Source organism: Herpailurus yagouaroundi, unplaced genomic scaffold, assembly GCF_014898765.1.
Source record: "Herpailurus yagouaroundi ecotype Mexico unplaced genomic scaffold, PumYag 182, whole genome shotgun sequence".
Classification (NCBI taxonomy): domain Eukaryota; kingdom Metazoa; phylum Chordata; class Mammalia; order Carnivora; family Felidae; genus Herpailurus; species Herpailurus yagouaroundi.
The window spans coordinates 16,125,903-16,139,539 of NW_024412413.1; the positions used below are offsets into that span (position 1 = coordinate 16,125,903).

The following is a 13,637-nucleotide window of genomic DNA, read 5'->3' on the forward strand; positions in this document are numbered from 1 at the left end:
TAGCGATGCCCATGCATAAAGACAAGTAACACACACACACGATGCCAGGATATAAATGACATCAGTTGTGAGGGTAGCCAGGATACTGGTGGAGTTATTTTTTTAAAGTATATTTATTTATTTTAAGAGAGAGAGAGTGGTGGGGGGGGGAGTGTAGAGAGAGAAGGAGAGAGAGAATCCCAAGCAGGCTCCGTGCTGCCAGTGTGGAGCCTGATGCGGGGCTTGAACCCACGAACGAGTGAGCTCATGACCTGAGCCGAAACCAAGAGTCTGACCCTCAACCGGCTGAACCACCCAGGCACCCCTGGTGAAGTCCTTTACATGCAACATTATTATGGTTATAATAGATAATTCGTGTAGTTAGACGTAATTTTGACAGTGAACCATACAGAAAGGTACAAAGAATATTAGAACAAACGTCCATGTACCCATCACCTTGGATTACTGTTAACATTTTATCTTATTTGCTTTAAATATTTTTATGTGAATAAAAATTTAAAAAATTACAGATAAAGTTGAGATTCTCTTCTCCCTTCTTTCCCAATCCACTTCCCTCTTCCTCCTCCCCACATTTCCCGCCTCGTGCATTGCAGGTGCTGGTATCATGCGTCTAGATGGGGCCTCCTCCCCATCTTTCTTTTATACTTGGCAATGTTGTTTTGAATGAGAAAAATGAGAAAAAAACTTTACCTTTCTTTACCCAATCCCTATTCTGTTAGATACTAGAATGAGAGACCGAAGGTCTCAGTTTTGAGGTCTAGAACATTCTAGCAAGCACCTCTAGGAAGTGCATGGTCCCTAGACCCAGGAGGTGCTTTACAGAGCAGTGTTATTTGTTTACTGGGATTATGCACCTTTGGAACAACTAGAGAAACAGTGCAGTGTTCAAAGTTTACAATATGGTGGGTATTTTATTATTTAAAAACAAATTTTTAATGTATATTTATTTTTGAGAAAGGGAGGGAAAGCTCGAATGGGGGAGGGACAGAGAGAGAGAGAGAGAGAGAGAGAGAGAGAGAGAATCCAAAGCAGGCTCCAGGCTCCAATCTGTCAGCAAAGAGCCCGGCGTGGGGCTTGAACTCACGAACCATGAGGTCACCACCTGAGCTGAAGTTGGACACTTAACCGACTGAGCCACTCAGGAGCCCCAACATGGTGGGTACTTTAAATACACAACCTCATTTAGTCTTTCCAGGAACCTGTGAGGAAAGTATTTCATCCCCATTTTACAGCTGAGGACACCAGGGCTTAGAGAGGTGATGATATATCCCAGGCTACTCAGCTAACAACAGGCACAGCTGGATTCGAACCCAGGTCTGTCTGACTTCAACGCTCATGCAGGTGAGAGACAGCTGATTAACAGAGGGGCAAACAGGTTCAGGCCTGCTAAGCAAGGTTCTTGTTCTCATTAAATAAGGCTTCTCTTTGGTGCTGTTTTTTTTCACTCACTCATAATTTTTCTGAAAACTTCTCTCCTTAGGGCAACATTTTCCATCACAAAAGGTGATTTGCTTTGGAAAAGTTTGAGTAAAAACAGCTCTATATTTCTTGCTTTCCAGAGAATGGAAAAACACATGCTCTTTAGTTGTGTTTTTAATAGCTGCTCTAAGAAACAGCACACAGACACTCACATAAATTATTTCTTCTTTGTTAATCACCCCAAATGCCATCCACAGTGTTTCCAAAGAACAGCTGGGAACGTGAGTTAAGAAATTGAGTAATTTCTTAACATAGTTATTTTCCTTGTGAAATCTGCATCCTCTGCTTTAGAAAGAGAAATGTGTTTGTGATTTCTCAACTTGGAGTTATTTAACATTTTCCAAGGGCCAGCAGACTTCCAAGTGCTTTGGGGGGCATTTAAGTAGACATGGTTCCTATCTCAGATCTAATCCCATGAAGCAGGCAAAGATATAGGCAGATCTATGAATGAATAATGGCTAGGATCTGTACAGTGCTTTGCAGGTCAAAAGTATATTTGCATATGGTATTTTATCCAGAGGCCCGGAGGGGAGGGGAGGGGAGGGGAGGGGAGGGCACATTGGGAAGAACCAGCATCCCCATAAGCAGAGGGAAGGAGAGGAATCGGCGAGCTGAGGGGAAACCCGACGGAACGGATGTCTTAGATTGGGCTCAGTGAGTCGCTTAGGCAAAAAGGGGATTCAGTGGGAGGATCCTAGGGTGTCTCAGGAGAAGCAAATGTGTGCTCCTTCTCTCCTCCTTCTTTACTTCTCCCCAACCCCCACTTCTCTGGCAGTGGCTTCGCATCTCTGCTTCCCACTCTGCTCCTCTGTTTTCTTCTTTCCCTCTGTCCACGGGCTCTCTGTGCGTCTCTGGGTACAGGACACAGAATGACCACCTCAGCTCTTACCCGTCATCTTGACTCAAGCACCAACAGAGAACCAGAATTTCTTGTACCTGTTACAAATTTTAGGTGGACAAAACCCAGCTGGCCCAGCTTGGGTCAGGGTTCTTGGAGAGGGTCCATGGGGGCATGGGTCAAGGGGCCAACAAGAGTTTAACAGGCCTTTAAGTACCAGGCAGTGTGCTTATTGTCGAGACCTGACTGAATTTTTTAAACTGTTGTCCAGTGTTTCTAGAAGTGAGGCACGGTGCCTTGATTCGTGATTTCCTCTCATCCTTACAGCAATCCTTTGAGGGAGGCATTACTGCCCCCATTTTTTTTTAACATAGGAGGAAACTGAGGCTCGGAAGATTACATTATTTGCCCAAGACACATAGGTAATAAGAGCCACAGCCAGTATTCACACTCAGGCCCGTGAGGCATATATTGCTTCTCTGAATGTTAAGGATTGGGTGATGCAACCACCATTATTTGAAAGATGTGTGAGAACAGGGGAAGGTCATGTTTCCTTCCCAAGTTTCCATGGAGGCTGGTACGCTCCTGTTTGCACAGAGATCCTCCCTGGGTCCTGGTTTAGAGTGTGTTTTGAACCTGTCTTGGTACTTCATCCATTGGCTCTCCAACTCCTTCCTACTTCAATCCCAGCCCTAACGCAAGTAACAGCCAGACATCTCCCCCCGACTCCCGCCACCAAAGGTACCCTGGCCTTCAGGCTGCACTGATTTCCAACTTGTTTCTTTGCACCCCTCAACACAAGATAACTGGCAAAATAAGGCTGTATCCAAACAAAGCTGTGCCTTTGTCAGACCCTTCTATGCTGTGAGGTCTTGGAGGTGGGGAGAGATGTGTGCTTACTGACCACAGGGCGATCGAAGGTGGCCTTGATGTTCATGGTTTCAGCCACCGAACTGTTTCCAGTACTGTTATAGAGCTTTGCTTGAGGCAGTGGAGGCAAGCAGTAAAAACCTTGGAGGCAGCCGTGTCTTTATAGCTGATAGGAGAATTCCATTTGGGGAGAGAACTTTATTGGTGAAAACACCGATGAAACTGGTTGGGGTGTGGCCTTTGGAGTGCACACCGAGAGTATTAGGAGATCCTCCAAATCCAGGGTGATTTCCTTATCTAGACTGGGCACAACTTTTTAATTCTTTAAATTAAGCAACAGAGCAGAAGCTTCTGGACACAAGGAGATGTTGGGACCACTCGAAGACTGTTCTCCTGACCTTTTGTATCAACTTGGAACAACATTTGGCTATTGCCACACCACTCTCAGTCCTCAGCTTGGGACATGACTTTGTTTTCGATCTGTCTGGAGAGATCTCCCAGCTTGGGTTGGGGCAGAAGAGAGAGATTCATCCACACACGGATATCTGCTTTGAAGGGGGAGGTGGTATTTTTTTTAAGTATGTTTATTTATTTAATTAATTGATTTATATTTTATTTTAGAAGGGGGGGGACAGAGAGAGAGAGGGAGAGAGATAATCCCAAGTAGGCTCCGTGCTCAATGCGGAGCCTGACATGGAGCTCGATCCCACGACCCTGGGATCATGACATGAGCCAAAACCAAGGATGATCACCTGACTGAGCCACCCAGGTGCCCCTGGGGAGGTGGCATTTTTATGAAGTGCCCTGGGGAAACTACTATTAGAGGGATAACATTAGCTCAAAACTCAAAAAGTTCAATTGAGGTGGCCTTAACAGGTCTCTCTTAGCAATTTAAAATTAATGTTAAACAACAAGGATGGCCCAGTAATTGAATGACTATTATTTATAGTAATATTCCAAGTATTCTATGTTCCATTTGTGTTAACAACACAAAATACATATTCCTGAAAAACATGTGCACAGATCTCAGTGTGACTCACTGGAGGCATAGAGAGACAGTCAAATATATTTTCATCTTTTTCCTGAAAAATAGAGGTGAAAAAATCTTAAAATGTTCATTGAGGTTGAAGATGCTCAGTCAGGAAATAAAAAAACACACTAGGTATTTCTTTTTCTTTTTTTTAAAAAAAAATATTTTTTAGAGAGAGAGAGAGAGAGAGAGAGAGAGAGAGAGAGAGAGAGAGAGCATGAGCAGGGGAGGGGGCAGAGAGAGAGGGAGACAGAATCTGAAGCAGGTTCCAGGCTCTGAGCTGTCAGCACAAAGCTTGATGTGGGGCTCGAACTCACGAACCGTGAGATCGTGACCTGAGCCAAAGTTGGAGGCTCAACCAATTGAGTCACCCAGGTGCCCCTCACACTAGGTATTTCTAACAGAGGGAATTTAACTCAGGGTTTTGTTATAAAGATGTTAAAAGGGCTGGAAAAACAAAAAGGAGAAGGAGGAGGAGGGCAGGAAGAACAATAGGGAAGATGCTCGGGCAGCACAGCTACTGGTGTGCCCGACAGGAGCTGCCGCCCTGCTGGGGGTGTCGTTGCAGTGAGGTCTAGGTCAGTTGAAGAGGTGCCTCCTCAGCCCTGGCTGCTGAAACGAAGCCGCTTCTGTCAGGGTGGCTGGCGTCCTGAGTCACCCAGCTTCTCTCACTGTAGTGAGCCCCAGCCATCCCACCAGTCAGAATGCCAGAGGAGGAAACTTCTCACTTCCTCCCACCCGCCTGCTCATCTCCAACCAACAACATTTTCCATTGGTGTAAAGAACCAGGAAGCCAGTAGGCAAGGGAGCCTGGGAAATGTAGTTCGCATATACGTAGCCCCAGGTGTACAGACAAGAGCACAGAAAGGCAGCTGCAGAGATGAGCATCAGTAAGTAAATTATGAGCCCAGTCTATCAATGGGGGATTTGAACAAAGGTTTCCTGGATCACCAGGGCATCAAAGAGAGTGGTGGAGCTTGAAAGAGAGCTGGGTGTGGAGGCTATTGGGGAGAGCCATGGGGGCTGTGGTTTGGGGTCAGGAAATGGTCATGCAGGAGAGCTGTGACCCTTCCCCCTACCTCTCCTAGTTAAACATACTACTTACTTATTTAGAAAACCGGTGAAGGGTTTAAATCCAGTTTGATACCAGGAAGGGCCAGACAGCTTATGAAGGCCCAGAACTCTGGAGGCAGAGATAGGAGACCATGGATGAATGAGTCCCTGAGAATGTGCTCACACGTTGGATAGAATTAGTGTTCTTAACTGTGACTCTGTCTCCTAACAGCGTCCTGTGTAGATCTCAGGGGTTGGGGGGTCCAAAATGATATCTGGGTTACAAATAGGACCTTTGTTCGGAATTAGAAGACCTAGTTTGTACCTTTGCTCTGCCCCTTAGTAGTCATGGGACCTTTGACAAGAAACCTGTCGAGGTTACTTAATCTCTCTACCTAGCTCAAATTCCTCCTCTGCGAAATCGAGATAGGAGTGGCTGCTTTGCAGGGTTGTTCTGAAGAGGAAATGAGAGAATCGGTGTAGAGCTCCTTGTACACTACCCATAGAACAAACTTTGGGAATGTCTTCTCTGCCCTTCCAGGACCAGCTCCTGTGTCACCTCTTCCTGGAAGCTTCTCCAGCTCTCAGGCAGCATCAGACTGGATTTCTTTTCTGCTCTCAAAATCCCATATGCTTTCCTTTCTTGGAGACCTCCTGGCAAGTTTCTAGGTGGAGTGTTTGTTGTTATGTCTGCCCCCTCCCCCGCCCCCCGACCAAGTTTACTTGACCTCCTTGAAGGGATTCACTTCATTTTACTCACAGTCTTATTCCTCTTTAGTAGCAGAATTTTTACCCGGGCACGTGGCTGTCCAGCATGAAGACTCCATTTCCCAGCCTTCCTTGCAGCTAATGTGGCCATGTGATCAAGTTGTGACCAATGGGATATGACTAGAGGTGAGGGAGGAGGTCTGTCTGCCTTCTCCCTTTTCTTTCTCCTTGGGCTGGAGTGCAGACCATATGGATGAAAGCAACATCTTCATATTAGTTTCCTGAGGGCTTCCATGACAAAGTACCGCAGACTTAGTGGCTTGAACAACAGGATTTATTGTCTCACAGTTCTGGAGGCCAAAGACCCAACGTCAGGGTGTCGGCAGAGTTAGTCTCTTCTGAGGCTGTGAGGCAGAAGCTGTTCTATGTCTCTCCCCTGGCTGCTGGTGGTTTGCTGGCAATCTTTGTCATTCCTTGGCTTGTGGAAGGATCACCCCAATCTTTGTTCTTCACTGAGTACTCCCTGTGTGCATTTCCTGTGTCTAAATTTCCCCTTTTTGAATTTTTTTAAAGTTTATTTATTTATTTTGATAAAGAGCGTGAGCTGGAGAGGGGCAGAGAGGGAGGGAGAGAGAATCCCAAGCAGGCTCCTCACTGTCAGTGCACAGCCTGACGCGGGACTTGAACCCATGAAACCGCGAGATCATGACCTGAACCACAACCGAGTCAGACGCTTAACCAACTGAGCCATCCAGGTGCCCCTAAATTTCCCCTTTTTGTAAAGACAGCTGCCGTGTTGGATTGGGGGGGGGTCCACCCTACTCCAGTATTACATCATCTAAACTTAACTAATTACATCTGCAACAACTCTATTTCCAAATCAGTTTACATTCTGAGGTACTGGGGGTTAGAACTTCAACATACGGATTTTTTGGGGGGAGGGTGGAGCACAATTCAACATGTAACAAGTCTCATAGTGGGTGCTGTGATGTGCTGCTCAGATTACCTTTTCAGGAGCGAAGGGCTCATTCCCACAGCTGCCCACCCTCAGCTATCAGACAATGCTGAGAATCGCCCTCAGCTGAAGAGAGTCTTCTGGACCAAGGTCATACCCCCTCCCACGGGCAGCCAGTGTCCAACGGCTAGTCCTTGTGTGTGTGTGTAAAGGCTTGGCTCCCTCGTCTCAGTATGAAAAACCTGAAACGATATCACAGCCTCAGGGGTCTCCAAGGGGTCGGCTGAAGCCTTGGCCGTGCTCGTATCACAGCCCGACTCCTCCCTCTGCTCAATCCAGCCGGTACCCCTTTTCACAGGTGTGGATCCTGCACGCTGACCTCCAGCTTGGAGTCTGCTTCCTGCGGTGCCCAAATGTCAGTAGACCCTACAAATTCAAGCAGAAGAGTCCTGTGTCCCCAAGCCTAAGGAGCTGCCCTATCAGCCCTGGAGTGTTATGTGAGAACGATGCTGCCCCTTCATTCAAGCTGTGACTACTGGTGGTCTCTGTCACTGCGTCACCATCTGTATCCTCAGCGGTTGTGGACGCCTCGGAGAGACAACTTGTGCTGGGCAGGTGAGTGTCCTCCTGGAGCTCTGATGGTCCTTCTAAGCCTGCAGTTTCCAGGATTCCCAGATTCTGTGCAGATGGCATGGTGGGCAGTGGTCCCCAAATCTGTGCATCACTAGGGAAGATGAAAAATACAGGTTTGGGGTAACCTCCAAGACCTCTCGCATCATTGTGGTGGCGCCCAGATGGCTGTGGTGGCGCCCAGATGGCTGTGGTGCAGCCAGCTGGACAGCCGTCTGCCGGGGGCACGTGGGGTGCACTGGAATGGGGGAGCTCATCGAACTTTGCTCAGGAGACTTTGTTAAAGCTCTGAGTATCCCTCTTTCCACTTCTGTTACGTTTTTGGGCTTCAGAGTCCCCATCTCTAACACAGGACTAAGTTACTTGAAAGTCCCTTGCTTCGCCTACTTCAGAGAGTTGTATGAGGCCAAACTGAGTCCGGATGAAGGGCTTTACAGGGTCCAGGACCACTGTCTAAAGACACAGGATGTGATGATTGTGATTGGTATTGACACTGAAAGGCTGTTTTGGTCACAGGTTGTGGGAATGATGCTTGACAGATGGTGTTCCCAGAATGCTCCCAGGGGCCTTGTTACTGGGGGATTTTCCACTGAATGCAGTTCTCTTTCAAAGCTTTGTTTTGAAACTGGAGCGTCAGCGAGGAGCCTTGGTTCATCCTGGACGCGGGCTGAGCAACTCAGCTCGCTGAGCGTGGGGCAGTCCTTTTATCTAGGCCTGAACCTTTGGTTGACCTGGGAAGAGGAGCTCTTTCAGTCCCTAAGACAGTTGGCCAAATACAAGCTGCAGGTCCATTGCAGTTTCCAGAAGTCTCTGGACTGAGTTGACCCAAACTCTGCCTTTCTCTTGGATTCGATCTTTGGGACTGGGGTGTGTGTGTGTGTGTGTGTGCGTGTGAGGGAAAGGGAGTGAGGAAGGGGGTGGAAGAGGGAAGGGCAGGGGACATCACAGCATATTGGAGCTGGAGGAGGCTTTAGATCCCCCCAGTCCAAGCTCTTCACGTTGCCAGCCGTGTCACAAGGCTCAGAGAGGTTTAGAATTTTGCCTAACATCACACAGCAGATTAGGAGCCGGCTAGGCGCAGAACATAGGAGTTTTAAACTTCTGGGCTTGGGTCTGTTTACCACCCACAGGGTCTGTCCACTGCAGCTACCTCAGAGGTTCCTCAGGGCTGGGGAGTAGAGCAGAGGGCTGGACTCATTTACTTTAACCCAATTTTACATCTCAATAACCGGTTCCTCCCTCTGCTGCCGCTAGATCCTTGTTAGATTAGCTTCTCCTCGGAGGTAGCCATGGGCAGTGGCCTGGCTGACCTGGGTTGGCCCTGCTTTGAAGTGCAATAGAAAGTTGGTTCTGTTCTGGTGGGAGGACGGCAAGGGAAGCGTGACACCCTCCGTTTCTCAACAGACTGCCCTGACCACTGCCTGAAATGCTGCCATGAAAGGCCTTCTTTAGGGCTGCCTTTCTAGAACTCCTCTATTTGAAACGTTAATAAATGCTTTTCCATCTGACCTGCTATTGTTGCCTGAGAGTGTCTCAGATCTCAGGGCAGGTCCTGAGAGACGATTGAATGGAGCTCTTGTAGGGGCGGGGGCGGGGGTGGGGGTGGGGCGACGGGGAGAATAAGGAAGTCAGGGCCTGGTTTGTAGGACACACAGTTTTCTCACTGCCTGGAAAGTCCAGGGTCTCCTCCCACAGACGGAAAGCAGGGGGCTGGGGAGGCTTCAACACCTGAGTGGGGAGGCTACTGGGGGACAGGGGTCCAGGCAGAGGGCTAGCTGACACTTCTGGTCATTTCAGAGGCATGGCAGGGCTCTTAAGAGCCTTTCCTAATCTCAAGGCCTCGAGGTAGCCTTGGGGAGAAAGCAGAGGTGGGCTCGGAGCAGAGGTGGGCCGTAGGAGGGCTTGCGAAGGGGGTGGGGGTCTTTGCAAAGGCAGGGGAGTCCTCTCCCACCAGTATATGTGCAGAGGAAACAAGAACTCTGCCCCCTCAATATATTTGCAGCTGCCTCCCCCACCATTGGCTCTGCCTTCTCACCCATGGATCAGCATTTCTTTGAAAACAGAGAGAACACACAAAATTTTAGAGTCATGAATATCATAGAAAATCCAGAAACGCATTAATAAAAAACAAAAACAATCACTTATAATCCTGTCGCCCAGAGAAAACCACTGTGAGCATCTGGGCTGTGTTCTCCTGGTATTTGAGGGTGTGTGTGTATGCACGCATGTGCACATATATGTGTGTGCATGTGCACACGCGAGTACATGGGTTTGCACACATGTGTGCATGTGCACACAATGTACACGTGTGTACATATGTATACACATGTGCACATGTCCGTGGGCATGTGCACTGTGTGTGCATACGTGTGTGTGTATGTGTCTGTATATGTATGTGTTTGTCCATGTGTTTATAGGATCCAGCAGACACAGCCCTCTTCCCCATCCGTTCTCTGAACGTTTTAAGAGAGTCTGCAGAGCTGGCAGGGAAGATCTAAATGAAGAGAAGGGAACATCACAGAGGTGTGGGTAGAGTGAAGGAACAAATACGCAGTGGTGTGGCGCTTCGAGGCCAGCGAAGGCTGAAGGACGTGCATGCCCTAAGGATGCCAGGAAGGCAGAGGGATTCCACTTGGAGAGGCTGTAGCCTTGAAGCGGGCTACAGAGCAGGGTGCATGGCCACAGGAGGATGTGGAAACTGCCAGCAATCGGGCACCCTTTGGCCCTTGCTGGTCCTTCCATTGGCTGTGTCCTCTGAAAGCCAGAGGTGAAGGCTGCCCTGGTGGTGTAGGCCACAGGGGGCAGCACCACCGGGGCTCTTTCCCAGAGAAAGCGCACAATGGATTGGTGGTGGTGAGAGGTGCGAAGGAACAGACAACCGAGACTTCCTTTCCAGGGGAGGGGTGGGTGAGAGCTGGAGGAGGCTGATGTTGATGGTCAGCTACTTGACAAGTAAGTAAAAGTCAGGGATGGAGCAAAAGCCTCTCCTTTGCCTTCACCCAACTCTTTATTTGTCTGTCCGTCCATCCATCCATCCATCCATCCATCCATCCATGCATGTATCTAGCATGTATATCTGTCTCTAAATTCCTGTAGGAGAATACTGTAGGCAGTGTGAGGCAGCAGCTAAGTGCAGGCTTTGGATCCAGTGCCCATGAGCCGGGATCGTGTCTGGACCACTTCACAGTGGTGGGAGTCTGTCTGAGTTGGTGATCTGACTTCTCAGAGGCTCAGTTTCTCCATGCCTCAATGGGCCCAGTGGTGGTTGGGAGGCTTAGGTGAGTGAATCTGTGTAAGATGTTTGGAACAGTGCCTGGCACATAGTAGATGCTCAGTTTGTAGAATTGTATTAAGAACAAAGGAGTGGTTGGGTCATATCACTTTGTGGAAAAAAAATAAAAAGAGCCAGTCACCGGGTTATGGGGTGGGGGCTGCTGTCAGCTTGCCCCCCCCTTCCGTTTCTCTGGTTGGCTCACCCCAGGTGAGATTGCACCTTCCCAGTCGTATCTCCAGGGGCGACTCTCCAAAGGGTCTTTCTGGGCACTTTTCCTCTAGTTTATGCCTTTGACAATGAAAATCCTCCTGGGAAGGGAGCCGTTCTCACTGAAGTGCTAAGAATTTATCAGATCTTGGCTGGCAGGCAGGAGACATTTAATGGCTCAGGATCAGAAAGGAGAGACCAGGGAAAGGAAGGAAGTAAGAGGAAGGGGGGAGTGTGACAGAGGAGCACAGGGAATGTGTGAGACACACAGCCCTCCCAAGGCCAGATGGGCACTGCTCCCTGCCTTCCCATAGGCCTCCGCTGCCGGAAATGCAGGGCGGCTCAGCGAGGTCAGCCAGGCCCCTCTCGCATTCCTCCCTGCCACTTTGTAGGTCATGGGTCTTGAAGAGAGCCTGCTTTCTCACCTGAAAAATGGAACGATATTCCCAAATTCGCTTGTAGTGAGGTTACACACCAGAACGCACCTGTGGAGCTTGCGACGGTGCGACTGGCACAAAACCTACGGTCACAAGAGCAGCACATGGTCACGAAAGACAAAGCCAGGGGCCCCGGGTAGACATTTCTCCAAAGCAGATATACAAATGGCCGATGAGCACATGAGAAGATGCTCAACATCACTGATCGTGAGGAAAATGCACATCAAAACCACGGTGAGCTATCACCTCCTCCCCAGTAGTAGGATGACTTATTTAAAAAATACCTAAAAAATAAGTGTTGGTGAAGACATGGAGAAAACGGAACCCTTATGCACTGCTGATGGGAATGTGGAGCCATGCACTCACGCGGTCCCTCAAAAAGTTAAACATAGAGATTCCATGTGATCTGGCCATCCCATTTCTGGTGCGTGCCCCAGAGAAATGAAAGCAGAGCCACAAGGAGGTATTTGCGCGCTCAGACGCAGAGTAGCGTTACCTGCAGTAGCCCAAAGCGAAAGCAAGCAGATGTCCCCTGATGGACACACGGATGAACGCCATGTGGTAGACACATACGCTGGAGTATTATTCAGCCTTGAAAAGGAGTGAAACTCTGCAAGAGCAGCAACGTGGCTGAGCCTTGAAGATGTTACGCTAAGTGAAATAAGCCCATCACAAAGGGACACATATTGGTTGGCTCCCCTTCTGTGAGGTAGCTAGAGGGGTCAAATTCCGACCGACAGAAAGTAGAATGAGGGTTGCCAGGGGCTGAGGGAGGACACAGGAACAGGGAATCCGTGTTTGCGGGGAACACGGTTTAGATCATGATCTCCCGGTTTTGTGAGTTCGAGCCCCCACGTTGGGCTCTGCACGCGGACGATAGGGCCTGCATGGTATTCTCGCTCTCTCCCTCTCTCTCTGCCCCTCCCCTACTCGTGCTCTCTCTGTCTCTCTCAAATAAATAAACTTAAAAACAGTGATTAAAATGGTAAATTTTATGTTATGTATATTTTGTTACAAAAAGTGTACAAAACCAAACCGAGGAAATTATAATGATTATTAACGGCACTCACTATTATCTTTCCGAAAGTATATCCTTTTTATTTTGTAAGCACTCTTGTCTTCCCTAGTCAGCACAATGCGGGGCTCTCCATACGGGAAAGCTTCCAACAAAACAAACCCAAACCGCTAAGCAAAGAAATAAAAGCCATGGCAGGTATAAGATCTTCTCTCCCCGGGGGCGCCTGGGTGGCTCAGTCAGTTAAGCATCTGACTCTTGATTTTGGCTGGGGTCATGATCTCATGGTTCATGAGTTGGAGCCCCGCATCGGGCTCTGCACTTACAGTGTGGAGTCTGCTTGGGATTCTCTCTCTCCCATTCTCTCTCTGCCCCACCACCACCCCCCCCCTCAAAAAAATAAATAAACTAAAAAAAAAAAAAAGATATTTTCTTCTTGTCTGTCTTCCTTCTCCATCTCCTTCTTTCTGGAAGGCGGGTCCTCTGTTTTTGCACTGTTCTATTTCTAGAGCCTACCAAAGTGCCAGCATACTAGAATTTTTTTCAATGAATGAACAACAAAGGCTATTCCTAGGAAAGGCTTGTCTCTGCCCTGCTACTTACACTCCTAGACATGCGTCTTCAGGCAGCTGGCAGGTTACACAAAAGCAGCAGAGCAATTAAGAAGCTAATAAAAAAGAGAGCTCCTCCCTCCCAGAGGAGGCAGAGCTATCTGAGTTTATTGAGATAGAGCCCACTAGGTGAAAATTCAAAACCTTTCGGGGCAGAGGAGCCAAGACTTTGCAAGAAAACAGCAAAATTCTCATCCCTTTCTACAAATGCTGAGTCCTTCATCACTAACCAGAAAAACAAGTGTCCTCTCCAAGATCCAAGTCACTTTCAGAGGGACTGGCCTCATTCCCTTTGAATTACATAAGAGGCTTTCCTGGCACTTTATTTTATTCATTGAACATTCCTTTGAGATGCTCTAATTCTGGGATACACAATAATCACTTCTTGGTAGAGCAGGATTTATCGTAGGGTTTGAGAGCTAGTGCATTAAAATCCTTGGAGGCGGGAATGGAAGACCTGTTTGCCTGTTTGGTTTCTCGTCACAGAGCGTTTGGAACCATTGTGGCCCTTTCTCATCTTGCAGACCACG

At 48.3% G+C, this 13,637-nt stretch overlaps 1 long non-coding RNA gene across 3 annotated transcripts; it reads right to left on the bottom strand.

The window, feature by feature from the left end:
* Nucleotides 1-6,846: 6,846 nt before the first annotated feature.
* On the bottom strand, nt 6,847-12,698 carry LOC121040480 (uncharacterized). 3 transcript variants are annotated; one of them, XR_005795322.1, is made up of 3 exons: nt 11,978-12,698; nt 11,040-11,564; nt 9,888-10,943 (listed from the first exon to the last, which is right to left on the bottom strand). It is a non-coding gene; the product is annotated as an uncharacterized LOC121040480 (long non-coding RNA). The 3 variants fall into 3 exon arrangements; XR_005795323.1 differs by lacking the exons at nt 9,888-10,943; nt 11,040-11,564 and adding an exon at nt 6,847-7,657; XR_005795324.1 differs by lacking the exons at nt 9,888-10,943; nt 11,040-11,564; nt 11,978-12,698 and adding exons at nt 6,847-7,657; nt 7,951-8,439.
* Nucleotides 12,699-13,637: the final 939 nt, after the last annotated feature.